The sequence below is a fragment of the Fundulus heteroclitus genome, chromosome 21 (genome assembly GCF_011125445.2).
Source record: "Fundulus heteroclitus isolate FHET01 chromosome 21, MU-UCD_Fhet_4.1, whole genome shotgun sequence".
Classification (NCBI taxonomy): Eukaryota; Metazoa; Chordata; class Actinopteri; order Cyprinodontiformes; family Fundulidae; genus Fundulus; species Fundulus heteroclitus.
In genome coordinates, this window is record NC_046381.1 from 1,923,556 (window position 1) to 1,951,329 (window position 27,774).

The following is a 27,774-nucleotide window of genomic DNA, read 5'->3' on the forward strand; positions in this document are numbered from 1 at the left end:
TACTATACCACGACTTGAACTTGCTGCTGCAGTTTTAGCTGTGCGACTCGACAAGATGCTGTCAGTTCAACTTGGACTCAATATGAGTGAATCAGTCTTTTGGTCTGACAGTACAACCGTCCTGCAGTACATTGCAAACACAACGACACGGTTCAAAACATATGTAGCTAATAGAGTGTCCATTATTCGTGATCTTACAAAGGTCACTCAGTGGAGATACATCAGCTCAAAGTTGAATCCAGCTGACCCAGCCTCTCGAGGCATGAAGATTGGTTCTTTTTTAAAGTCTTCCACCTGGATCAGTGGGCCGGAATTTCTCGCAAAACCTGAGATCCAATGGCCAGCAGTGGTTAAACAAATACCTGTTCATTTGGAAGCTGATCCAGAGGTTAAAGAGCAGGTCTTGACATGTGCAGCTGTGCTGGAAGAAGTGTGTCCCACCACCAAGCTGCTAATGTACTTTTCCAGTTGGACAAAGCTAAAAAGATGTGTAGCATGGATCCTGAAACTAAAAGAAATGCTACGAACAAAGAAATTGCTAACTGCACACTGTGGAAATCAAATGTGTGACAAACAGGACAATAAAACGGATGCTCAGCTCACAACTGATGATCTGTTCAAGGCTGAGGAAGCCATAGTGAGCTTTGTGCAGAGAAAACATTTTGGTACTGAAAAGGCTGCCCTGAGCTCTGGTGCAGTGAAGAAGTCAAGTCATCTGTACAAGCTTGATCCTGTTGTTACTGATGGTGTGTTGAGAGTGGGCGGCAGACTGAGCAAAGCAGCATTACCTGAAAAAAACAAAACATCCTGCAATATTGCCCAAAGAAAGCCATGTTTCAAAGCTCATTCTTCAACACATCCATGAAAAAGTTGGACACAGAGGAAGAAATCACATGCTTTCTACCCTTCGGCGACAGTACTGGATCCCTCATGCTAATTCAGCAGCCAGAAAGATCATCAGAAACTGTATGGTGTGTCAAAAACAACGACAAAAGCCAGATTCCTGCATAAACGCCATCAGGAGATTCATCTGCCGCAGAGGACAAGTCAAGGAAATCCGGTCGGACAACGGAACCAACTTTGTCAGCTCAAATCGTGAGTTGAAGCAAGCCATGTTGGAGCTAAAGCAAAGCAACATCCAAAAATGCTTAGCACAAGATGGCATAAAGTGGACTTTCAACCCTCCTTATGGAGCCCATCATGGTGGTGTATGGGAGCGCCTGGTGCAGGAAATAAAGAGAGTACTGTGCTCCATCACAAACCAGCAAGTACTAGACGATGAAGGCTTGCACACAGTTTTATGTGAGGTGGAGGCTATATTAAACGATCGCCCGATTACACCTTCTTCTGAAGATCCCAATGATTTAGAGGCTCTTACTCCAAATCATTTGCTCCAGTTAAAAGGTAAGCCTGTGCTGCCGCCAGGTTTGTTCAAAAAGGAGGACCTGTACATACGGAGACGTTGGAAACAAGCCCAATACATTGTGGATCTGTTCTGGAAACGGTGGGTGAAAGAATATCTCCCCATGTTGCAAGAACGACGGAAATGGAACAAGACTCGCAGGAACTTTGCCATTGATGATGTGGTGCTAATTGTTGACGAGGCTGCTCCAAGAAATTCTTGGCCTATTGGACGCATCACAGAAACCATGGCCGATGCATGTGGATTGGTACGACGTGTTCGGGTCAAGACGAGAACAAATGAGCTGGAAAAGCCGATTAACAAGATATGTCTCCTGCTGGAGGCTGTGTAGAGACAACAGCAAACGTTTGTCTCCAACTGAGCTAAGTTCTGGAACCTCTGGCTCTACATTTACACTGATACTCATTTACTGACATGCTGAACATCTCATTCTGCTACATACACTTTTTTATACACACACAGACCATACACATGGACAAGAGAAGAACATGGAAGTCATGGAACACTGACTGTTTTTGCTTTATTTATTTATTTTTTCACTAAGAAGACATATGGACTGCAAAAATTGCTTTATTTTTTATTAAGAAGACATATGGACTGCAAAAAAAAAAAAATGTGTGTCATGGACTGTTGCATAAGTTTGTTTAAATAATTTTTGTAAATAGAAAGATATTGAAGAGCTAATTCTGCTAATGTTGATATAAATTTTGCATTGGTTATTGGCCACTTATGTAGATATTAGACATAATTCTTGTACATGAATTAGGGGCCGGGATGTTGTGGCCATTTATGATATATTTTTTGGATTGTATTTTCTAACAATTTAGTTTTCTTCTTTTGGGTAGTTGGAATATATTTAAGTTAGTTTAGAACCAAAATTTGTAATTAATTTTTAGATTTGAAATGTTTAGATTACGTTGTTAATTGTTAGACCCTCCCATTAATTTAAGTAATTAAGAACACACCGGGTGCTTGGTGGAGATGTATCGTTTGGTAAATGTCTGGTGTGGACGGGAGGTTTTGTAAATGATTTTTTGACCACTTTTAGAACTTCAAACGGCAAATTTAGATTATTTTTCGTTTTCAACAAGTTGTAAGACATTTTTTAGTCTTTATTTTGTCTATATTTTTTTAAGAAATAAATCCCATATTTTTGCAAACCAATGAAGTAAGAAGTGCGTACAAATCAAACCACCTGTTACCACCCACGGCCTATATTGGAATTTTGGTTTTTTGGAACATGGAAGGCCGCGACATTTAAGTCAAAAAATCATTTTTTGGACAAGCTTGGAAAGTTTGGAGATCGACAAAGCTTGGAAGATTGGATGATCGCACTTATGAGGCTGAAACTTCACGGAATGGACTTGGAGAAGACGCACAAAGTTCGTGAGTAAATGCGATACTTTGATGGAAAGAGCAGAGACGCTAAACTGTAAAGAAAAAAGTTTGTTTTGGACAATTTTCTTTTGGATTTGGAGTAACGAAATTTGTGTTGAAAATGGATGAACAAGATGAAGGATTTCAAAAGGAAAGAGAACTCTTTAATTTAATTAAAAGGCGCAGAGCCAAACTCGGCGTGCTGACAAGAAAAAGAAATGACATTCATGCTTTAATTGATGCTGGAGAATCAAAATCCTCCATAGACGAGCATATGAAAACTTTTAATAATTATTTAGCGGAGTTTATGGACTTGCAATCTTCAGTTCAAAGACTGCTGAGCGATGAGGAAAAAGAAACCGATCATGGTGATTGGTACGAACCAAAGCTGATCAGTTTTAAAGAGTTCTTGGATGACATTGAAACTTGGATGGATGGAGATCCTGATGCACAGAAGAGCCAAGTGTGTTCAGCGTTTGATGTTGAAACCAAGGCGGCATCTCATGACCATAACGTTGATCCAGATGACAGCGTCTCACAGATTGCGCAACAAATCGACAAAGATTCTGAAAGGCTATCTGGGTCCGCAGCTAAACCAGTCAGCAAAGCGCCCAGTATAGTGAGTAAAGCTTCAAGTGCGCGCAGTAAGAGTTCCCATGCAGCTTCAATGGCGCTGATGGAAGCCGAGGTGGAAAGAGCCGCTCTGAAAGCGGAGGTGGATGCGCTGCAAGAAAAACATGCGCTCGAGTTGGAAGAACTTCAGTTAAAAGCAAGAAAAGAAGCATTGGCTTTGAGAACCAAACTGGCGAAGGCGGATGCAAAGAGGAAAATCTACAACTCTACGCAAGATCAGAAAAGTCATGTTTCCAGCGCTGGTGTCGCAAACCAGGATGCATCAGTTTCTGCCACATCTACGGAGTTCATACCCGCTGCTACAGCTCAAAAGGCTCCAAGAACACAGAAACGATTGTCTACTCTTGCACCTTTGCCAATGCCCCAAGAGACACCTAATAATAAAACATTAAAAGTGAAATCAGAAAGGGGAAGCCTAAGACAAATATCTTCTCAGGTTGATGTTCATAGTAGTGCTTTAACAGAGATTATGAAGAAGCAGAATGAAATCACTGAGATGCTTGTGAAACAGCAAAGAATGTCACTCCTGCCATCTGTAGAAATCCCTGTTTTTAGTGGAGATCCTTTGCATTTTAGGTCCTTTCTTAAGGCATTTGAGCAAGGAATAGAAGCTAAGACGGATAACATGCAGGACAGGCTTTATTACTTAGAACAGTTTACCACTGGTCAGCCTAAAGCTTTAGTGAGAAGTTGTATGCATATGAGTCCACAAACTGCTTATTTGGAAGCAAAAGGACAGCTTGAGTGGAACTTTGGTAACAGAGCAAAAATAACATCTGCATTTATAGACAAAGCTGTAAGTTGGTCAGTTTTAAAGTCTGATGATGCTGCAGCTTTAAGAACTTATACATTCTTTTTAAGAAGTTGTTTCAACACCATGGATGAAGCTGGGTTTATCGATGAGCTTGAAAACTCAACCAACATGAGAATTCTTGTTTCAAAGTTGCCTTTTAGACTTCGTGACAATTGGCGACTGATTGTGGTTGACATAGCAGAAAAGTATAACCGTAGAGCAAAGTTTAAAGATCTTCTTGATTTTCTGGAAAAACAAACAAAAGCTGCATTAGATCCTGTTTTTGGAGAAGGTCAAACTGCGAAAGAAAAGATGGCTTTAAAACCATCAAAGGTTTCTTTTAAAACTAAAAGTAGCAGTTTTGCCACTTCTGTTGCTGTAGTTTCTAAACAAAACAATGACAAACAGGTCCAGTGTAACCATGAGGTTACAAAGGTAGTTCAAGCTCAATGCTTATTTTGTGATAGAAATCATTGCATAGAAAAATGTGACTCATTTAAGCAGAAAGCCAACAAAGAAAAGGTGACATTCCTTAAAAATAAAGGTTTATGCTTTGGTTGCTTACAGAAGGGGCATATGAGTAAGAACTGTCCACAACGTCTAACATGCTTCACCTGTAATAAAAGTCACCCTACTGTTCTGCATATTGAACCAACAAAGCCACAGTACCAAGCAGTTAAGGCTGTGGATAAAGAGTCACTAGTCTCAAATGCTCTTGTATCTTTAAATGTTGGTAGTTACACTGGGGCCGGGTCTAATGAGTGTGTTCTGTCAGTCGTCCCAGTAAAAGTAAAGTTGGAAAAGGGAACAAAGATTGTGGAGACTTATGCCTTTCTAGATCCAGGCAGCTCTGCAACATTTTGTACAGAGGCTTTGATGATGCAGTTAAATGCGTCTGGAAAAAAAGTGGAAATCATGCTAAAAACCATGGGTCAGGAAAAGCCTGTAAGTAGCTATAGAATATCTGGTTTGGAAGTAGCTGCTTTAAAAGAAAATGAATACTTAAAGTTGCCTGATGTTTATACTCAACAATCCATTCCTGTCACTAAAGAAAACATCCCTAAAGAGGAAGACTTAAGAAAATGGTCTTACCTAAAAGTTGTTGAGTTGACACCAATAGATGCTGGTATTGGGCTGCTCATTGGTGTAAATTCTCCCAAAGCATTGGAACCTTGGAAAATAGTTAACAGTGAAGGTAGTGGGCCTTATGCTGTGCTAACACGCCTTGGTTGGGTTGTTAATGGTCCACTCAGTCAGGGTAGTGAAGAAAATGGACATGTTGTTGGTTCTATGCAGGTGAACCGTATCTCTATAAGAAGTTTGGAAGAAATGCTGGTCAGTCAGTATAACCAGGATTTTGTAGAGCACAAGTGCAATGAGCATACTGAAATGTCTGTAGAAGACAAACAGTTTATGGACATCATGTCAAAGTCAGCGGTGCTTAAAGATGGTCATTATTACCTAAAGTTACCCTTTCGTAATCCTGAAGTAAAAATGCCCAACAACAAACAGGTTGCCCAGCAGAGGGCGCAATATCTGTTAAAACGATTTCAGAAAGATAAGCTATTCTTTGACGAGTACAAAGAATTTATGCATAATGTTGATGTGGAAGGGCATTCAGAAATCATACCACAAGATCAAATGGAACATGAAGAAGGAAAGGTGTGGTACATACCTCATCATGGGGTCTACCACCCCCGTAAGAAAACACTGCGTGTTGTCTATGATTGTGCTGCAATGTATGCTGGAACATCATTGAACAAAGAGCTGTTACAGGGACCAGACTTGACTAGCACCTTATTAGGAGTGCTCCTTCGTTTTCGGCAAGGTCCAATTGCCCTTATGACAGACATTAAAGGCATGTTCCACCAAGTCAGAGTTGCTCAGGAACATGTAAATTACCTACGTTTTCTCTGGTGGCCCCATGGTGACATCACAAAAGAGCTTGTTGAGCATAGAATGTTGGTCCATATTTTTGGTGCAGTCTCTTCCCCTAGTTGTGCCACATATGCACTTTTAAAGACTGCTGATGACAACCAACATCTGTACCCAGAAGAGGTTATTAATACAATCAGACACAGCTTCTATGTAGATGACTGTCTCAGGTCTGTCCAGACTGTTGATCAGGCCATTTCTCTTTATCAACAACTCACTGAGGTGTGTGCCAAGGGGGGATTTAGGCTCAATAAATGGGTGTGTAGTGAGCGCTCTGTCCTCTCTCAGATCCCAGAGGAAAACAGAGCAACAGGTGTAAGGATGCTAGATCTTAGCCGGGAACAGCTTCCCACTGAAAGAGCCCTGGGGGTGCAATGGGACGTTGAACAGGATGTTTTCACCTTTAGCATTGTAAACAAGCACAAACCACTAACAAGACGTGGTATTTTGTCCATCGTCAGCTCTATTTACGACCCTTTGGGTTTCTTAGCTCCAGTTATTCTCACTGCTAAACAGATTCTTCAACATTTATGTAAACTGAAGTTTGGCTGGGATGAGACAATTCCACTAGAAATAGCACAAGTTTGGGACAAGTGGGTCAAAGATTTAGTTCTTATTGACAACTTAAGTATCAGAAGATGCATCACACCCAAAGGATTTGGGGAAATAAGAAGTGCACAACTGCATCACTTTAGTGATGCCAGTGAAACTGGGTTTGGTGCTGTGTCTTATCTTAGGCTATCTAATAGTAAACAGGAAGTGTGTGTTTCCTTTGTTATTGGTAAAGCAAGGGTAGCACCAGTAAAACAAATTACTATACCACGACTTGAACTTGCTGCTGCAGTTTTAGCTGTGCGACTCGACAAGATGCTGTCAGTTCAACTTGGACTCAATATGAGTGAATCAGTCTTTTGGTCTGACAGTACAACCGTCCTGCAGTACATTGCAAACACAACGACACGGTTCAAAACATATGTAGCTAATAGAGTGTCCATTATTCGTGATCTTACAAAGGTCACTCAGTGGAGATACATCAGCTCAAAGTTGAATCCAGCTGACCCAGCCTCTCGAGGCATGAAGATTGGTTCTTTTTTAAAGTCTTCCACCTGGATCAGTGGGCCGGAATTTCTCGCAAAACCTGAGATCCAATGGCCAGCAGTGGTTAAACAAATACCTGTTCATTTGGAAGCTGATCCAGAGGTTAAAGAGCAGGTCTTGACATGTGCAGCTGTGCTGGAAGAAGTGTGTCCCACCACCAAGCTGCTAATGTACTTTTCCAGTTGGACAAAGCTAAAAAGATGTGTAGCATGGATCCTGAAACTAAAAGAAATGCTACGAACAAAGAAATTGCTAACTGCACACTGTGGAAATCAAATGTGTGACAAACAGGACAATAAAACGGATGCTCAGCTCACAACTGATGATCTGTTCAAGGCTGAGGAAGCCATAGTGAGCTTTGTGCAGAGAAAACATTTTGGTACTGAAAAGGCTGCCCTGAGCTCTGGTGCAGTGAAGAAGTCAAGTCATCTGTACAAGCTTGATCCTGTTGTTACTGATGGTGTGTTGAGAGTGGGCGGCAGACTGAGCAAAGCAGCATTACCTGAAAAAACAAAACATCCTGCAATATTGCCCAAAGAAAGCCATGTTTCAAAGCTCATTCTTCAACACATCCATGAAAAAGTTGGACACAGAGGAAGAAAATCACATGCTTTCTACCCTTCGGCGACAGTACTGGATCCCTCATGCTAATTCAGCAGCCAGAAAGATCATCAGAAACTGTATGGTGTGTCAAAAACAACGACAAAAGCCAGATTCCTGCATAAACGCCATCAGGAGATTCATCTGCCGCAGAGGACAAGTCAAGGAAATCCGGTCGGACAACGGAACCAACTTTGTCAGCTCAAATCGTGAGTTGAAGCAAGCCATGTTGGAGCTAAAGCAAAGCAACATCCAAAAATGCTTAGCACAAGATGGCATAAAGTGGACTTTCAACCCTCCTTATGGAGCCCATCATGGTGGTGTATGGGAGCGCCTGGTGCAGGAAATAAAGAGAGTACTGTGCTCCATCACAAACCAGCAAGTACTAGACGATGAAGGCTTGCACACAGTTTTATGTGAGGTGGAGGCTATATTAAACGATCGCCCGATTACACCTTCTTCTGAAGATCCCAATGATTTAGAGGCTCTTACTCCAAATCATTTGCTCCAGTTAAAAGGTAAGCCTGTGCTGCCGCCAGGTTTGTTCAAAAAGGAGGACCTGTACATACGGAGACGTTGGAAACAAGCCCAATACATTGTGGATCTGTTCTGGAAACGGTGGGTGAAAGAATATCTCCCCATGTTGCAAGAACGACGGAAATGGAACAAGACTCGCAGGAACTTTGCCATTGATGATGTGGTGCTAATTGTTGACGAGGCTGCTCCAAGAAATTCTTGGCCTATTGGACGCATCACAGAAACCATGGCCGATGCATGTGGATTGGTACGACGTGTTCGGGTCAAGACGAGAACAAATGAGCTGGAAAAGCCGATTAACAAGATATGTCTCCTGCTGGAGGCTGTGTAGAGACAACAGCAAACGTTTGTCTCCAACTGAGCTAAGTTCTGGAACCTCTGGCTCTACATTTACACTGATACTCATTTACTGACATGCTGAACATCTCATTCTGCTACATACACTTTTTTATACACACACAGACCATACACATGGACAAGAGAAGAACATGGAAGTCATGGAACACTGACTGTTTTTGCTTTATTTATTTATTTTTTCACTAAGAAGACATATGGACTGCAAAAATTGCTTTATTTTTTATTAAGAAGACATATGGACTGCAAAAAAAAAAAAATGTGTGTCATGGACTGTTGCATAAGTTTGTTTAAATAATTTTTGTAAATAGAAAGATATTGAAGAGCTAATTCTGCTAATGTTGATATAAATTTTGCATTGGTTATTGGCCACTTATGTAGATATTAGACATAATTCTTGTACATGAATTAGGGGCCGGGATGTTGTGGCCATTTATGATATATTTTTTGGATTGTATTTTCTAACAATTTAGTTTTCTTCTTTTGGGTAGTTGGAATATATTTAAGTTAGTTTAGAACCAAAATTTGTAATTAATTTTTAGATTTGAAATGTTTAGATTACGTTGTTAATTGTTAGACCCTCCCATTAATTTAAGTAATTAAGAACACACCGGGTGCTTGGTGGAGATGTATCGTTTGGTAAATGTCTGGTGTGGACGGGAGGTTTTGTAAATGATTTTTTGACCACTTTTAGAACTTCAAACGGCAAATTTAGATTATTTTTCGTTTTCAACAAGTTGTAAGACATTTTTTAGTCTTTATTTTGTCTATATTTTTTTAAGAAATAAATCCCATATTTTTGCAAACCAATGAAGTAAGAAGTGCGTACAAATCAAACCACCTGTTACCACCCACGGCCTACATTGGAATTTTGGTTTTTTGGAACATGGAAGGCCGCGACATAGTCGGCAGATCTTTTTGTGTGTGTGTGTGTGTGTGTGTGTGTGTGTGTGTGTGTGTGTGTGTGTGTGTGTCCTGTCTGACTATTTGGCATTAAGAATTGCTGTCTTAATGCCAAAAACAGCCCAACAAGTTTTACTTTCACAACTGGGGCCTCACTGCTTTCACCATAGTGTTCCGCATGATGTACATATGCAAGATTTGATGTTGAGTCTATTTCATGAAACCATGCACCTGTAGGTGTGTATGAGAGTAAATTTGTGGATGTAAGGTTTATCCATAAGAATATAGTTGGCATATTAACTGAGGTACCATTTATTCCCTTTTGTAACAGTGATAGGTGAACAACCTTCAGTTTTCACACTATAACGTTTCTTGTTGTTCTTAACTGGAAGGATGTCCAAAAATACCACCGTTTTCCACCGTTCATCTGTGACTTCAACCTGCGGTGGCAGTCACTGCTGCATATTCTTAGAAGGGGAATTTAAACTGTGGGCATACAAACACATTTTAGCTGTTTTCAAACAGTCAGCATGTAAAAATCTTGGTATAGCTTGATATAGGCGGTAAGCAGCCCATGACCCCACTGCTTAACACTGGTGAACCTAGTGTAAATGATGACACAACGTGTGAATAACATTTGTTTTTTGTGGTAAGATGGAAAAACATTTTAAGATGCACAATAAACACATACCTAACAGATTTCTGACTTTTCAGAGTTCTGTAAAATTTCCGCCTGCAATCCCCAAAAGTGAAAAGATACGGGCTTCAATCATTTCTACGAACAATGTCCTTACCTTACTGAGAGGCGTCACATTCATTCGCCTTACGTTGCACATATGGCATTTGAGCTTTGTGGGGCAGCTTTCACTTACAATGTTTGTATTACTTAAACATATATTTAAAATAAGCTGTAGATAATAGAATTAAATGTGTCCCTTTACCTCTTCTGTAAGTCAGATGGCTCTCTGATGAACGTCCAAACAGATAAGGAGATATCCAGAGGTTTGGATGTACCGATGTTTGCTGTAGTATTCCAACTGTCTTAATCCAGCCCCTTATGTTCTGAGTGGTGCGCCTGAATGTCTGCTGATTTAAAGTCCTAAAAAACCCGCCTAACTGAACTGCAACTATTTAAGGATGCTAAAAAGTGAAACTGAAATAAAGGGAAAGGAAGCTCTTCAGTAAATACTTTACACCCAATGCCTTCCTTGTGAATGTCTGAACGGCTCATTTGTAATAAACAAAACGACTTTGACCTCTTTTTTTCAAGACAACAATGGCGCCAAAGCATTTGTGAATGTATACAGGTGTTAGTGTGTGAGACAGAGGGTGAGGATGCACATTTTGAGCTGCAATGTGTCATTCACATGTCACCCACAACACAGTCCCTGCAATTCAGAAGGAAATAAAGAGCTAGGGGACCAAACAGGTAATACCTGCTGTGAGGAGTCGGCATTTAAAGCTGTGTTCTCACTCAACAATCAAAGGTCAAACAGTGGCTGCACCTGCCGGTTTCTCGTGCCCTGATGTCACAGATGACAACAAGCAGGCATAATAGGTATTTTATTACGCTTTTATCTTTAAAGGCAGCCATGAATGGCAACGTTATCAGTGTGTAGGTTTGTGTAAATGAGGGTCAAGGAACATTACATTTCTGTGCTGACAGCTCACAACACAGAAACTAATCTCCATTTAGAGTGAAAGTCTCTAAACGACTCCTTATTTCAATGGAAATCTAGCCAACCAGCACTACCTGACAGCAATCTGACCAGACAAAATATTGTAAATGCAATTGTATATAATGATTCAAAAGAGATTATTTGACCATATGAAACTCATATGGTAACTATTATGATATGCTATTAAACTAGATGAAGTCTGCATTTACAGTGCAACTGCTTAAAATAAAGTAAAAGTCTTTTTTATCAGGTATAGTAAAGAAAAAGAATAACTTTATCAAACGGTGTAAAATCATGTCAAATCGTCAAATTCAGCCCTGCCTCAACCACTGAGACCGACCCATAACGAGTCGGCCAATCACGTTGCAGTATTATGGTTTCATGCAAGACATGATGAAAGTAAGAACTGCTGAGGCCACAACCTAACCAAAGTAAACACGGCATCGCAGGAGGACGTACACTTAGCTGCTGCTATCATATCTGTTTTGTCAGAATACACGATTGTCACGAGTATCGCTATCCAAATAAGCGTGCCTTGACCAGTGTAACTAGTTGTGGTTTCTCTTGACACCTGATGCTAACAACCTTTTCAACCAACCTTTGGTAGGAGGGCACTAGGTGTCGCTTCACCCAATCAGCTAGGACAGTTCTGCTGAATGTCTCTCCTTTCCCCAAATGTATTCGATGAGAGCGGACCCAGATTGATTATGAGCAGAACCTAGAGTGCTACACGTTATCAATCTGGCTGGCCACGTTAGTTTATAATAATAGATGAACAAAAACAATTCAGACGCTCATGCAGACATGATAGCAATCTACAACAGATCTGATACAGTTTTAATTCTTACTTCTGGAAAGTCTACTGGTAAATCTAAACATATTTTTCCAGAAAAAAAAAAAAGTGAACTTACCCACTCCTCAATCTTTGTGTAAGCAAATTGGGTTTGTGTTTATAGACTAAACTGTAGCTTCAAATTTGAAATCCTCTAGCTTGAAAAGAATGCTGGCCGGTTTTCCGCTCACACAATGATACAGTGCTCTTTCAGCAACAGCGTAACCTATCACAGTCTATGATCTGCATCGTAATGTCACAGTCACTTCTTGTCAATTTTTGTAGAAATTCATTTGAAGATAAATAGGGCTTTGTCAGGAATCAGCACGTAGAGCCGTGCAGTTCTGCCGGCTCGGCCCTCTCTGCTCTCTCTGCAGGTGGCTGCAGCTGACAGATGGGCGGGGCGTACACACCTGCGGCTCGTTGAGCAGCGCTCTGCCGGCACTATAAGAACTGCATTCTGACAGCTCCCCACCTCCGTCGTACCAGATCCATTTGCTCCTGTGTATTACTCTCTGATTTACAGTAAACATCTCTAAACTGATCACACCGAGTGTGATCTGCATGTGGGTCAAACACTTAAAACAAAACATGACAGGCTTAACCAGCCAATATTTATAAATGTATTATTTCAGTCATTAGCTGATGCGTAGCTAATAGCAGGTAAATGCAACAGATTGTCACACAATTACAATCTGATTCTTTGCTGTTCAAGATATCCCACTGCTATATTAACCTCGTCAAACAGAGGTAGAAATTAGGAGCAAAATAAGCTCCAAAATGCATAGAAAGTCTAGCCACGTCTGTACAGGAAATAATTCAGAAGCTACTCCGCTGTGTTTGTGGCTCTAAATCAGGGGTGTCAAACTCATTTTGGTTTAGGGGCCGCATACAGCTTAATCTGACTTCAAGAGGGCCACATGAGTAAACTCAATAGAACTAATAAAAGTGGACTTGTTGTTGGTTTTTATATTAAATGAATTCCCTTTTACACAATATATTATGAATAACCTCAGCGTTTTTAAGAAAAGTATGTGCAATTTCAACACTATTTTTACTCAGTTAAACATTTACTTAAGTGCATTATGCATAAGAACTGATCAGTGATTGCACAACGTTGAAAAACATTTATTCACATTTTTTGGAACTTAAAAACACTGTCCTACATGACAAAATACATCAAACAGATAAAAATTAAGAAATTATTTAAAATCAATTTTCCACATCTGAAGCTCAGTGCTATCATCTGCTGATTAAAACACAGCGCCCCTCGTGGACAATATAGGAACTGTAGATTTTCAATTAAACAAAGTACATGTTTTTTCAATAATTGTTTTATCATTCTCTTCCTTTTATCTCCTCTTTCTTTCACCTTTTCTTTTTTTCTTCTTGTTCTTCCTTTCCTCTCCTACTTTCCCATTGTAGTGTCCATATCATCTGAGATATTCCCCGCATGAATCATAATAAAACTATTCACATTCATAAATCAAGTGGAGCACTATGGCAAAAGCTGTACTGTTCCACTTGTGAAAGTCAAATCTGATGAGCTCTTTTTGGCAGGACACTGGGGAAAAAAATTAATTGTTGATTAATGATACTGCATTTACCCACCAGGGCCAGACTAAATTGTTTGGCGGGCCGGAATCGGCCTGCGGGCCGTATGTTTGACACCCCTGCTCTGAATCATCTAACAGGAGATGATGGTCCTGATTATTTTTTTTCGCTGTCAATTCAAGGATGTTCCCTTGAACAGAGAAGGTCTTTTCTCCTTCTCCTCAGCCTGTATCTTCTCATAGTGAATTTACAAACGTGCAACTTACTAATAAACTCACTTTCAACTATAATTATTTGGCCCAACCATTTTTTATTAGGCCCGTCAGAAAAACTATTTCTGGCTACTACGCCACTGCCCTGTGCAGACTGTAAGAGCTGCTTTTTTCTGAATTGCATATACTTTTAACTGCATGACAATTTTAATGGCAAGTTTTACCTGCATTTTTGTTACACGTTTCATTTTAAATCATATCACTGTATACATATAACACAGTTATGCATGGTGATAGTGTGCTGTTGCTTATCTACTGCTTTTCAAAAATAATTTTCCACACAAATAAATTGTCTGTCTGCATGTCAAACTTCTACTCTTTCACATAGAGTTGATAATGAAGCCATAATTTATTGACTCTTAAACCACCAATTCAATCTGACATTTTCTGTTTTAAATAAAAAGCAACCAAAATAATATCTATAAATTGTTTAGAACTAAATAATCAATTCATGGACATTCCATTTACAAGGTGAAGAGGAACTGTTTTAAACTCCAACCATATCTGATTCAAAGCTTCAGTCTCTGTAATAAGCAGCTGTTGTCAGTGAGCAAAGCTTTGCTAACAAAGTGGGTCCAGTGCTTAGAGCCGGTTCCTTAATAGTTCTTTAAATGGGTCGATATGGTGTTACACAGTCAGAGTCCGCTGAGAGCCAGGTCATTACCTTGCTGAAGCATTATTTATCTCAGCATCAATGGAAAAACTAGAATTAGCCCAGCTTAATTCTTGATCGCTGTTTAAAACATAAAGCGCTTGTAAACGCTACTAATACTAGAGCAGCTGATCTGCATTCCACACTAGCAGCGATACAAATGGGAGTTAAATATGTTTCCAGCAGGATTTGTTACCATTGTCTGCTGATATTAATGAAGCATCAGTTTTCGACAGCTGGATTAGCAGAAACCAGCCGCTATGATCACAGATCTATGCAGCACATTGACCTTCCTGATCTACATGACAGGCAATACCTAAATAAAAAGGGAGGAGATGGAAAGCAGACTCCAGCTATTCCAAAGATAACTTTTTCATTCAGGATATTTTTGATGATTTTCTCTCCAAGAAAAAAAGTACACTTGAGCTCTTGGGACCCAAATGGATCCCTGCAGAAGAGGTCCAACACAGATCTTATAAATATTTCCTTATCAGCTTCCACCTTAATCAGAGCTCTAAAATTTTGATTTGTTTTTATACAGCACATGTTGTGCCATAACAGCACTACCTATTTCATCAAAAAGAACGCAAAATACAAATTATAACATTTTTTTCTTGAAAAAGCAACAAAAAAGGTAATTTCAAAGCCAAAACTCCAAGTGAAAATGTAGCCCCAGGCTCCCAGCTATGACCTTGTGTTTTCAATCAGTCAATCGGGGCTGAGCTTCCAATGTGTGCAGCGTACATTTAACTTTAAAACTTTGCCGTGAAGAGAAGTGAGGGGACAATTATTAACCTTGATTGAAACCAATAATTTTAGAAAATACCACGCCATCATTATTAACACAGGCAAAAATGCAGACTGTTAAATATTAGGAAGTGGCCAAAAGGACTAGATAGGGTCTCTGGATCCCTGGAGGGTTAAACAAGGGCCAATCAGAGTATCAAAACATTAACCTCTGAACATTTCCATGGCTAGCCAGTCTACATGAGTCTGCATCCAGCTGCTAGGGGATGAGGATCTTTCCTTCATTGTTTAATACTGCAGTAACAAAGCTGCATGTGATCAACCTCTGGTTTATTCACTTTTTTGTGTTTTGTTCATCACCAAGATGTCCACATCCCTCTCAGTGAGCTTCAGATGTTTGGCACTGAAAATCTGGATCTTCTGTGTGCATCAAGTAGAGGTGTGCGGGTGACAAAAATCACAGTTCGCCATGTATCCCAGTCATGTTTCAGAACCTTTTGTGATACATTCAAGCATGAAAATTAAATTAAAATGTATGATTTTTTTTTTACTTTGGTCAGCAGTAAAAGTAATTGATTTTATTTTCTTCCAAAGCTTAACAAAGTGAAAAGTACAGAACTGAGTAGAGATTTGGTTGGCGTTTCTTAAACTAAGCAATTAGTTTAAGACTGGGTCCATGCTGTATTTGAGAATAAAACCCATTTAAATTAGGCGTTCTGCTAGTTTGACAACCTAGTGTCCCCGCTGTACTTGATTACAGCAAACAAAGCTGTTGGGAAAATCTCCTCTCGTCCGCAGGGATTCCTCCCACTTTCCTCTCATTTGGAGGTGTGGAGGCTGGGCTGAGTGGATGCTACAGGTAGCCACCTGATTTTCTCCAGTGTCAGTGATGTTTACATGCAGCCTGACGGTGTTTCAGGTGAGTCATTTTGTGCACTGAGCTCCTAAAACCATTTCCAGGCTCACCCTAACGCAGTCATCTGCAGTCTTTAAATAAAAATATAGGTCAAATATTAACTCTGAACATCCAAATGATGCTATCAGCTCCGTCTCTAACTGCCACCACAGCAAGGAAGCAGATTTCACTAATGAATATGTTGTTGCTAATTGCTGTGTGCATTAGGTGTTGCCCAAAAAACATTTAGAAACAGATAAACAAAGCCCCTATCTAACCATGAAACACAGATAAACCCACTGGTGTCCTTGCAGTGACCAAGGCAGAGATATTTAGACACTCTGGATGGGACAAATGATAAGAGCACTGACAAAACCAAGGATGAAATATGGGCCCTACAGTCATGTCACCATTTGCTATTTGATATTCTATTTTTGATATTCTGCTTGATCTCACAAAGAGGGGCTGGAAACAGGTCCATGCAGATTTTATGGAGGAAAATGTTTCCAAAGTAGGAAAGTAACTTTTTGACTTTCACTAAACACTGTTTGGCTCTAACACAATAACAGATAAAATCATGACTTACACGGAATCTAACTATAGCTTATTGGGCAAGATACATAAAATGCATTTGCATAATGTCAAACCATAATGCTAATATAGTTAGATGAACCATGACTGATAAATACACTCCTGAGTTAAACAGTTTGAGTTATGGTCGGTCACACAGAGAGATGGTTTATTCATTTCATGCAACACCTAATAAACACCTTGTTAATGATATCTAATGGTGTGGTGCCTCTTTCTTGCTTCTTTTGTCTAATCGTTACAGCTCTCTGCAGTGTGTGCTACAAGCAACCCTGTTAATGGGGTGAGCTGACAGAGAAAACCCTGTATTAGATATTAACATGAGGTCTGTGGTATTCTTGCAGGCTTTTGAACCGGTGTGACTTGTAGTAAACACGTGTGAGTATTTTATATAAAACGAAGAGACCTGTGGCTCCAACAATGAGTGAGTCAGAGGTACTGAAAGGAGAAGAGCAGCGTCCCCTTCATGTGAAGGCTACAGTCAGCGCAGGTCAGGGAGCTGTGGAGCTCATCCATCCATCCTGAGGACAGCCTGGTCCTGAAACCCTTCTGCACAGACCTTACTTTTAGCTCTTATCTGATTCACTTGAGAAAAAAAAGGGGGATTCAGTGAAGGTCTCTGCAAAATAACAAGGACAACCCTTTATGACCATGATAAATACACTGAGGTGAAAAGTTAGAATGCTACAGAAACTTGAGAGTAAATCCAACACTGATGATGGAGAAATATAGGCTTGATTTGTTAAAATCAATGAGACCATGCCGCACAGAAGTATAAACTCTGTGGAATATGGTAGGCCTACACTTACAGAGCCTTTCAAACCTAAACAGTATGGCATACATTGGTTTTCAGTCCTCTCTACTTTACCACTAAATAAAATCTAATACAACCAACTACCTGCAAACACCACCGATCTAATAGTAGGGGTCCAACTGTGTGCTGGGCAGGGAGAAAAGAGCTGCAGATATCCAGTGTTCAACGATAGCCATAAGAAGTCCAGTTTGCAGTTTGCTACAAGAAATGTAAGGAACACACCGTCCAAAAGATGAAGCACGGTAGTGACAGTATCATGCTGTGGGAATGCTTTCCTTCAGCTGGAAGATGGAAACTGGTCAGAGATGCTGGGAAGGTGTATGGCTCTAAACGCAGGGCATCCCTGCTAAATGTAAACGACTTCAATTGGTACAAATTACTTATTCTGAGAATTATACATAACGTTTCATCCAGTTATGTGTACCAAAAAAATATTTTATTGCTTGTCCTTTTAAGATGGTCCGGTCACTTTAGCATGGCGTGAATAACTTTAATCACATGAACATTTCTGATGGACAAGAAAATAGATACATTAATGAAATGCCTTGCAGTTTGTTTCTTTAGGGAAATCACACAGACGCTGCTATTTTTACAGTTAGCAGACAATCTGGCTTTGAAGAACCCAAACTGCTCTGCAGCAACAATAATAACGTTCTGGTGGAGCTCTACACAGCATGGCAGCAGAGTAACTGAGCTCTGGGTTTCAGTCTTAAATACAATGGCTCTTAATTAATGTCACACTAAACAGAGGACAATACTTTGCTTTGATGATGAAAGGGGACCAAGGGAAGAAAGGAGGAAATGGACTATGTGATAACTCATAAAGAGAAGTTAGCGAAACTTCAGGACAAGATGGAGACGGCAGAGAGACTGAAACTTTGGATTCAGTCGTCACGATGGTGGCGAAGCTATCACTACAGGGATGGAAGAAAGATCTCTGATATTTTTGCACATACTTTAGGGTAGACATTAAAAACCAAATAGATGAATTTCCAAATGAAATAAACTGGAAAATACAAGAAGTGACAGGTCAAATCAAAGGGGCAGTGAAGCGAGTAGGACAGATGGAACGGTGGAGTCCGGGATTCTCTCACTGGGCTAAACAGGGGCAGGTTTCTGATGTGGAGGCGCTTTAGCGTGATAATACCAGGACTGACGGTATCCCTGAGGACACTGAGGGCACATCATCCAATGTTGATGGTAGCTTGATGCCTCCAGTTTTTAAATCGGTGGGGGAGGGGGGGGTCCTACAGGCTGCCTGGAAGAGGGGACTTTACGTCCAGAATAAACAGGTTTACTTCCATTATGGTTCTGTAGCAGGTTGCAGAACAAAATGAACCTTTTCCAGAAGGGAGTTTGAACTGATCTTATCAGAAACATCTTTGTGCCGATGATTTTAACACACTTCTGGGTCCTTCCTTGGATACAACCAATACAGCTGGAATAGTTAAAGATTTGCGACTTATATTTGTACGGAGGGCCTTGAATAGGTTAATCCCAGGACATGCCTTTTATTCTGCAAGGCAGCGTAGGATTGAGTGTTCTTTTCATGCATAAGATCGACACAGGCTGGAATACTGCAGGATAGATCAGAGGAGCTTTAAGTCCACTCAGGAATTTTTCTAACTCTACACTTAGATGGTAGACAGCAAATACTCTCTGCTGACATAAAACAGGTATGTTTAATGACCATACCTTCAGTTCAATTCAGTGGAAAAGGGCCGAGTTTTACACAGACAGGACAATAATAATGCAGAAGTAAATCCTAGTATATTATGGGATGCAGCTAAGCTATTCTCGGGGGGGGGGGGGGGGGATTATAGCTATGACGGCTGCACTTAAAAAAAATAAAAACTCAAAAATGAACAAGTTTACAGGGAAAACTAAAAGAATTTAAACATACACACATAACAAATAAAGAGCCCTCTACTATACAACAAATCAGCAATACCAAACAGGGAATAGATGAGATATCAGATGAGGAGGTGGAAACAAAGATATTATGATTCAGGCCAGAGCAGCAGAACTGTTGGCTCGGAGGCTCAGAAAACAACAGCCAGGAAATACTATCAGCAATTATAGACCAGCCTTTAAAATAAAATCAAGTCCAATGTTGACGGCACACAAAAAGTGGTTAAAAGGTATTACACATTTGAATAGTCTCAGAACAGGTTAATAAACACTTAACTGAGGAATTTCTTAACTCCCTAGACTTTGCTGCACAAGGTAAAGAAGCTAATGATAAACTTATTTCACCAATAATAATAAGGAAATAAGTAAAGCTAATCACCCGGCACGGACGGTTTCCCTCCAGAATGCTATAAGCTAATGAGACATCACTTGCTCTCCTTGTTAGAATGCAGTTTTATTTATATTCTAAAAGGAGCAGGATGGTAAATGGCTTGTACTTGTGTAGCGCTTTAACTAGTCTGACTTTACACTACAGTCACCATTCATGGTGAAAGGTGAGCTATGTTAGTAGCCAAAGCTGCCTAGGGGCAGATACATCGGCGCCACCGGGCCCTCTGACCACCCCCAGCAGGTGATTTCGGTGAAGCGTCTTGCCCAAGGACACAACGACTGAGTATGGGATCAAACCAGCAACCCGCCAATTGCAAGTCAACCTCCGTAACGTCTGCACCGCTGTCGCAGAGGTTAGGGAAGTTGTAAAGAGGTTGTAAAGGGTAGACAATCAGGAGAGCACCTTGCTGCATGCTTGAGAATGACCTCAAATTGACCTGTCCCTGGAGCTTTTCCATATACGCAGGCCTTAGGTTTGTTTTCTTTTTTTTTCCAACGCAAAGGAAGATTCATTATTCAGATAGAAATATCTGAAGATCATTTCATTATAAAAAGTTGTGCATGCTCATAATCATTTGTTTAAAATGTGAATAACTATATTGTTTCAAAGGTATGTTGATATTGAGGATTTCTGTTATAGAGTTCATAATCCATTGAATAGTTTATTCTGAACCTGCTCATCAAGCACGATGCCACACTGCACCGTGGTACTGCTCACCACGAGTAAACTCCCAACCTATGGCAAACACTGTTACCGTATTCTTAGACTATGAGGCACACTTAAAATCTTTAAATCTTCTCAAAAATTGATGATGCGCTTTATAATCCGTTGCGCCTTACATATGATTACCGTTGTGATTACTGATATTATGTGGTACAATGTGCTCAAAAATCTGTTAATATGTGTAAGTACAACTTTGGTAAGAGACGAAGCCGCTCCGCTCAATGGATATTCAGATCATTACGGTACACCGTGTCACTACTGAACAGACTCCTGAGCTGTCTAACAGACTGCCTGACTGTAATGTCTAAATTAGAAGTGCCTTTATGTAAAGGCCCCCACATACTTGAGAGTAGTTCACTCCAAGGAGGTTCACACGTACTCAAGCCGGACTCTAGGGGGACTCTAGTGGGACTGTAGGGGGACTCCACGCATACAGGTACGTGTCACGCTATAAACTTCTCAGAGGCAAGAAGTCTTTACATCAAACTGTTTTATATGTGACACACTGCATGAAAAGTGTGATTTTCGTCACTATGCGGCACTGTAGATTGTCGTGGAAGTTCAGGTTAACGGCTGTTCACGGTAATTTGCAGGCAACACCGAAAACTGCCGTGAATTGTCAGAAATTGACGTGGGCCTTGCTTGGCGTGGCCCCCCATGACCCCCCCTCCTCCTAATTCTAGGGGAGGCTTTAACATGTAAATGAAAATGCTGTGAGCTATACAAATGCAAATCAGGGTTGCAGGGGGAGTTTACCCATGTCTTGCATTCAACTCCCCTTCAACTCCTCTTGGACGCGATCTACAACTTTCAGCCAGTCCGCAGACTGACGAGAAGAAACTGCTGATTGCTATCAGTGGACTGTCTCATATGAGTCAGTCGGTACTGAAGCAATGCCAAGAGCGTGCCAAGTCAGAAGTTTTGGTTGGGTCTTGGTTGGGTCATTCAGGTTAAAGTAAATGAAATGGGGTTTAATGAACTAAAAATAAGTCCCACTTTAATGGAGAGGTATAGTGGGGATTTAACTATATATACAGATGCATCTAAACTAACTGATAAAAGAATGGGTGTTGCTTATGTCATTCCAAAATTAAACATTAAAGTTGGAAAAAGAATGAGTGATGATTTAGCAGTTTACACAGCGGAATTGATTGCTGTGTGGCTAGCTTTGCTTTGGGTGGAGGTCAATAGGCCAAGGAAGGCAGTAATTGCTTCAGATTCCAGCTCAGCTTTAATCAGTATTAAAACATTTCAGTCAAAATCAAGGCAAGACATTGTGTATGATATACTGCAAGCTGCAAATAATCTAATAAAGTCAGGAATTAATATAACTCTGGTATTGTACCAGCTCATATAGGAGTAATAGGAAACGAGTTAGCAGATAAAAGTGCTAAGCAAGCAGCTAGACATTCTAATATAGATGTTGAAGTGCACTACAGCAAAGAAGAAATTAAAAGTATGGTCAAAAACATAGTTAAGGGTAAATGGCAAACATTATGGGACGGTGGGCAGACTGGAAGACAGTTCTATAACATTCAGAATAAAGTGGGAAAGAGCAGAAATACAAACAGAAGCAAGGAGGAGGAGGATGTATTTTCTAGAATGAGGTATGGACACACACGTCTAAATAAAACTTTGTTAATAATGAAGAAGCATGCTGATGGCAACTGAATTCTGTGGTAGTCCAGAGACTATAGAGCATGTTATTGTACACTGTAATAAATATCAGGAAGAAAGACAAAGACTAGTCTTACAATTACAAGGAGAACAGATGAGGCTAAACTTAGAAGAAATTCTGCAAAAAAAACACAGGGGAAATGAGTGTAAACTACGTAATTGGCTTCCTGAGGAATACAGGACTAATAAAAATAATTTAGTATGATCTTTTTGTTTGTTTTGTTTTGATTGGTTTGTTTCGTTATGTTTGTTTGTGTGTTTGTTTTATTTGTTTGCAACCTATTAGGGAAGGTTAGACTCCAGTACCACACTCCAGTCCAGTTGGTGGCGGTAATGCACCATTAAAGTTAGTTGCCAACCGCCATAAAAACCGAAAGAAGAAGAAGAAGAAGAAGAAGAAGAAGAAGAAGAAGTGGACCGTCTCGTCAGCTAATAGTGCCGATATGAATGAGCGGCTCACTTAACTGCAGAATTCGGTAAACTCCAGGTTGCTGTCCATAGAGAACAAGTTGGCGGCTCTGCAGTCGAACAACTGTGCGGGAGAGACTAACGCCAAGAAGAGAAGACGGGTGCAGAATCCCAAGCTTAGGTAAGAATATGTTCGGTGACTGCTAGCTAAGCTAAAAGTAGCCTAGCCTACAACCTAATCTAAGATTAGCCTAGTAGCCTTGCAAAAGAACAAGCTTTATTAAAGTGTATTTTCATTTACAGGAAGCAGTATGCCGTCTTCACAACTCGGAGACAAATTGCAGGCGCTATGAACCGGAGCGAGGCGGTGACCTCCTATTTGCTCGGAGCCATGTCTGCAATTCCACATTTACACGATGTTGATAAAGACGACATTATCTGTAAGTGACTTGTTTTCACTGCTTCTCCTTCCTTGTTTAATGTTATTGTGACTTGCGTTTGATTTTTATTCATACCACTCTCATTTAATTATTTTCCAGCCTGGCGAAGAAGATGGCGTGGTCTCTGGATGGATTGGACGGCCGCCGCCATTTCGTAGGCCGGTGTTGTGCGCAATTCTGTTTCCCCCGTGTCGGGAGCTCACTTTGCAGCCGTTTTCCCGGCGCTTCTAGTTGATTTCTCGGTAAAACAAATCCTATAATCATGTCTAGGTTGTAACATTCAGTTTAATCGGCAACTGTTTACAAAATTGTAAAATAAAAATAAATAAACGGTCTTTCAGACATCTCCCGAAAACTTTGGGAAATAAAGAGCAAATGTTTCTAAATTCTCAAAAATGATGTGTGATAGGATGTAGTATACTAGAAATTTCCTTAATCCAGTAAACTGTCATATTTTATATTACAAAGGGATGTACTGGGAAGTCTACACTCTTGTGTTTTCAGGAAGTCTTAGGCTGTTTCTCAATTCACGAGAACGTGCTCGCATTCTCGTGAATTGAGAAACAGCCATAATGTTTGTGTCCTGCTATCAGCCATCCCATCCTCCTCTTTCAGCAATGTAAAATCATAAATACACAGTAGGTGCTGGAATAGTGTTTTATGGCTTACTTTTATTTGTCAGGTTAAAGTGACAAAAGTTGGAAAAAGACCGTTTATCTTGCCATTTCTAACACAATACAGCGTAAGAAGACATAGTTTGTTTATTTTTATTCTACAATTTTGTAAACAACTGCCGATTAAACTGACTGTTACAACCATGACATGATTATATGAGTTGTTTTACCGAGAAATCAATTAGAAGCGCCGGGAAAACGACTGCAAAGCACATTACCGACACAGGGGAAACAGATTTTCACGGGGGAACAGAATTGCGCACAACACCGGATCTCTCTGAACTCTGTGTGAAGCTGCAGTCCCGGTTAGAGGCGACGCCGAAGTACAGAGCCGCGCACAGTAGGCGTCTGCACATCGGACCTGCCTCGGAGAAAATGCTGCCAGCAGTTACCTACAACCCCGAGGAGGCAAACGGACAGTTCACGGAGTTGTAGTTTTTGGATCCTCGCGTTGTATATAGTTGTTTGTTTTAATAAAGCTCTTTCTTTGCATAAACATCTTCCTGGCAAATGTTCATTTCCTGTATAAATTCATTCATGTCCTTGATGGTAGCCTAATAATAGTGTAGTAGCCTACATAGGATAACATGAATATACAGCATAATATGAATGAATAAATAAATATATATATATATATAAATATATATATATGTAAATAAGTTATTGGGGATCTGCCAACCAATCAGGAGTGATTTTACTTGTTTGAAAGAAGTGGTTCCATCCAATACTCAGTAAGAACGTTCAAGCCTGGCCTGGCCACGTGTGGTTTTGCTGCCAATCAGGAGCGATTTTACTTATTTAAAAATAGTGGTTTCAGCCAATACTGAGTAGGTTATTCAAGCCAGACCTGGCCAGCCGCGCGGGTTCGCTGCATTCATATGCTAATTAGGGCCATCAGTACAGCTGATCGCTCTCCACATACGTCAGAGTCCGGTTCCGACAATTTGTGGCACTGAAAACGGCGACAAGCGCGGGTTGCAAATTGTCGTTAACTGCCGAAAATGAGGGAGATCTGCGGTAGTTTACGGGGACGAAAATCTCACTTTTCATGCAGTGACAGCTAGCATGATACACTGAGCTGCTACAAGCAGGCAGTCGTAAGGACGCGCGGCATCACATTCTCTCTCTGTTCACTCTGACAGATGTGCGGTGGGAGCCTGCTGGAAAAGAAACGGCTCCAGATGCTCAGCTACAAACGTAGCATTTTACCATCCGTTCCACCTCTTCATCCTGCTGGCAGAAAGCGTGGGAATTCTAGGAATTTGTCAAAAGAAATGTAGGCAACAGATCGCTCGTGTATGAAGGGTAAAACGTCCGCAGAGAGTCCACGCAGCTCACAGTGTGCGCACAGTACAATACAAGTATGTGGGAGCCTTTAGGCAGCCTGTGCCCGGAGTACGCGTTAGAAACAATAAACCTAGTAAGTTAATTCAATATAAATGTTACGTTTATTTTAGTCTTATGTTAGAAACAGGACAGTGTAGTCCAACTACACTGTCCTCCTGAAGAGACAGATAGAGAGTTGCTTACGTGAAGGGGCGGAGTGATATTACACACTTTATTTACTGGGCCCTATAATCGGGTGTGCTTTATAGTCCGAAAATATGGTGACTGTATTAACTAAAATTACATGATGACCTTGATGTGGGGAGCCCCTGTGTGTCTTGACTTTGGGAAGGTTACGTTATCTCTTTCTATCATTGCCAGTAGAAATTCCTCTGAAACAATTCAGAGAACGGCATAAATGTGTTTCATGATTAATTTGGAGTAAACAAAGACCAAAGGTTACGTTAGGGTTGGCAAGGCGCTCCATTTTTTTAAGGGATTATTCTTTAGCAGCCCAATGAAGACCTCTGCTCTGTGTGATCCTCCCTGTGTGGCTAAGTGGAAAACTGTGGAGTTACCTGCTTGGTTGTGTGGGAATAGAGAAAAATGAACAGACAAGGAGCCATTGCGTGACCTTATCAGTGAAGGTAAAGATCTTGATATCCAAAAACAGATAAAAGTTCTTAGACGGCTAGAATATGAGTTCATACCCGCACCGTTTTTTTTTTTTTTTAAATACGCAGATTTAAAAGCTGACAGCTGTATACTGTCTATAAATGCTTCCATAAGGTATTGTGTTTTTCTTCAATCTGGACACTTTCATGTGAAGGGGCTTCAGCCGTATGGTCTGATGCCATGACACTAATCTTAATGATGCCTAATTTGAATATTTGTGCTTTTCCACACTGCTGAGGCTAAGCAAACCTGAGCACGTGTTATTACTAGTGCTCGAACATGCGGACAAGAGAGCCTGAGCATGTTCTGCTCTCATTCCCAAATCAGGTCACCGTTATTGGATGAAAAGAAAAAAAAGCCCCACGGACCACAAAAGAACGAATATGATACGGGTTAATCCTTTGCTAACCACCGAAGCACTTCTGTTCACAGCAACACGTCAACTCCACAGCTGGCTGAGGGCTGCCTGAAGTTGTTTAAAAGGCCTGCGTCTGCTTGTTTCCCCCCTCCTCTCAGCCAGCCGGCTGAGAAACAGCAGCAGAGCGCGGTCTTGTCAGAACAAGAGACGCAGCTATTTCCTGAAACTCTTTCAAAGCCTGTGGTTCCTTCACACTGATGTGAGGCAAGACATGTCAGCACCAGAGACTGTGCAACAAAAACGAGGACTAAAGCAACAGAGCCAGGACGTGTTACGTCTGAACAGTCTCCCGGCTACAAACAGTGGTGTTTCTGAGTGTAGACAACACCTAAATATGTAGTGTGACATTAAAACGCCCTGTCCAGAACAATCAGACATTTTTCTCACTGTGTATTTAGGCTTAAAGGTCTATCTGTGCAACGAGGAGCTGCTCTTATATTTGGTTTTAGGGGAAAATAGACAAAAATAGCAGCAGCAACCATGATATATGGAATGTGACACTGTGGTTAGTCCCGTTCCTGTGCAATAGAAATGTTGCCATATCCAATTAAAACTCACGTGACGCAATTCTTTACCAATTTAAGCTCGCGTGACGCAATTCTTTGCGCAAGAGAAGAAAGAAAATCGATGCCTACTTGTAAGAAAGTCAAATTGGGCGAGGCTGTTTATTTTGTTGATAAAAATCAGCGCGGAGGATAAAAGCGCTTTCATTTCTGTGAGTCAGCCGGCCGCCAGCTGCGAGGCGCTTCAGAAAGGAAGAAAAAATTTGCTCACCTGGCCAGCCCCACCTCGACGACCCTCGCAGGTAGGTTTCTACTTGCCGCAGGTATGCTGTGTGGAGAGAAGCCCAACTCCGCAGAAATGGCTGAGTGGTTACCTCGCCACGCTGCTCGCCTCCTCCGACAGCAGTGTCTGGCTCACATCCCGCCTGGCGAGCATCGTTTTATCCAGGGCGCAGAGCGACAGGTCGGGACATCGACGGTAGTTAAGAGTATGTGACGGCGCGGAGACTTCCTCCTCTCTGCCCGAGCCCCGGAGCGCCAGAGTCAAGCACGCGACACCACAGCCACATGCGCGCGAGCTTCTGAGGAAATAAAAGCACTTCCTGGTGCGGAACGAGTCAAATAAATATGCAGGACTGTTTATTGTTATTGTTTTTTTTTTACGTCAATAAAGTTTTTTTCTTGGAAAAATCTTAAAATATAACCATCACTATAATGTATCTACTGTTTGTTTGTTTGTTAGTTTTTTTTTTTTTTTTCATTTCAAAATAAAATCCATAACTTCTAGTACTGGTGGTAAACTCCGCTTAACCTTATTTAGTGGGTAAAGAATGGTGGCATTCAGATTCGTGTTCACGTTCAGCTGAGCATGTGTACAGTATGAACGCAAATCAATCCGATTTAGCTCAAATATAAAAAACGTATTTCTGGCGGCTCCAGAGA

The 27,774-nt window shown here is 40.8% G+C and overlaps 1 protein-coding gene across 4 annotated transcripts in view; it reads right to left on the reverse strand.

The window, feature by feature from the left end:
• LOC105934139 (multiple C2 and transmembrane domain-containing protein 2) overlaps positions 1-27,386 on the reverse strand; it is a 76,114-nt gene extending 48,728 nt beyond the window's left edge. Inside the window, exon 1 of one of the 4 annotated variants that reach the window (XM_012873998.3) lies at positions 27,104-27,386. The gene's annotated coding sequence lies outside the window, so the exon portion shown is untranslated. Of the gene's footprint in view, positions 1-12,243; positions 12,447-15,727; positions 15,748-27,103 lie in introns of those variants that run through there. The other 3 variants (XM_012873999.3, XM_036125161.1, XM_021322292.2) reach the window with 3 other exon arrangements.
• Between the last annotated feature and the right edge of the window lie 388 nt (positions 27,387-27,774).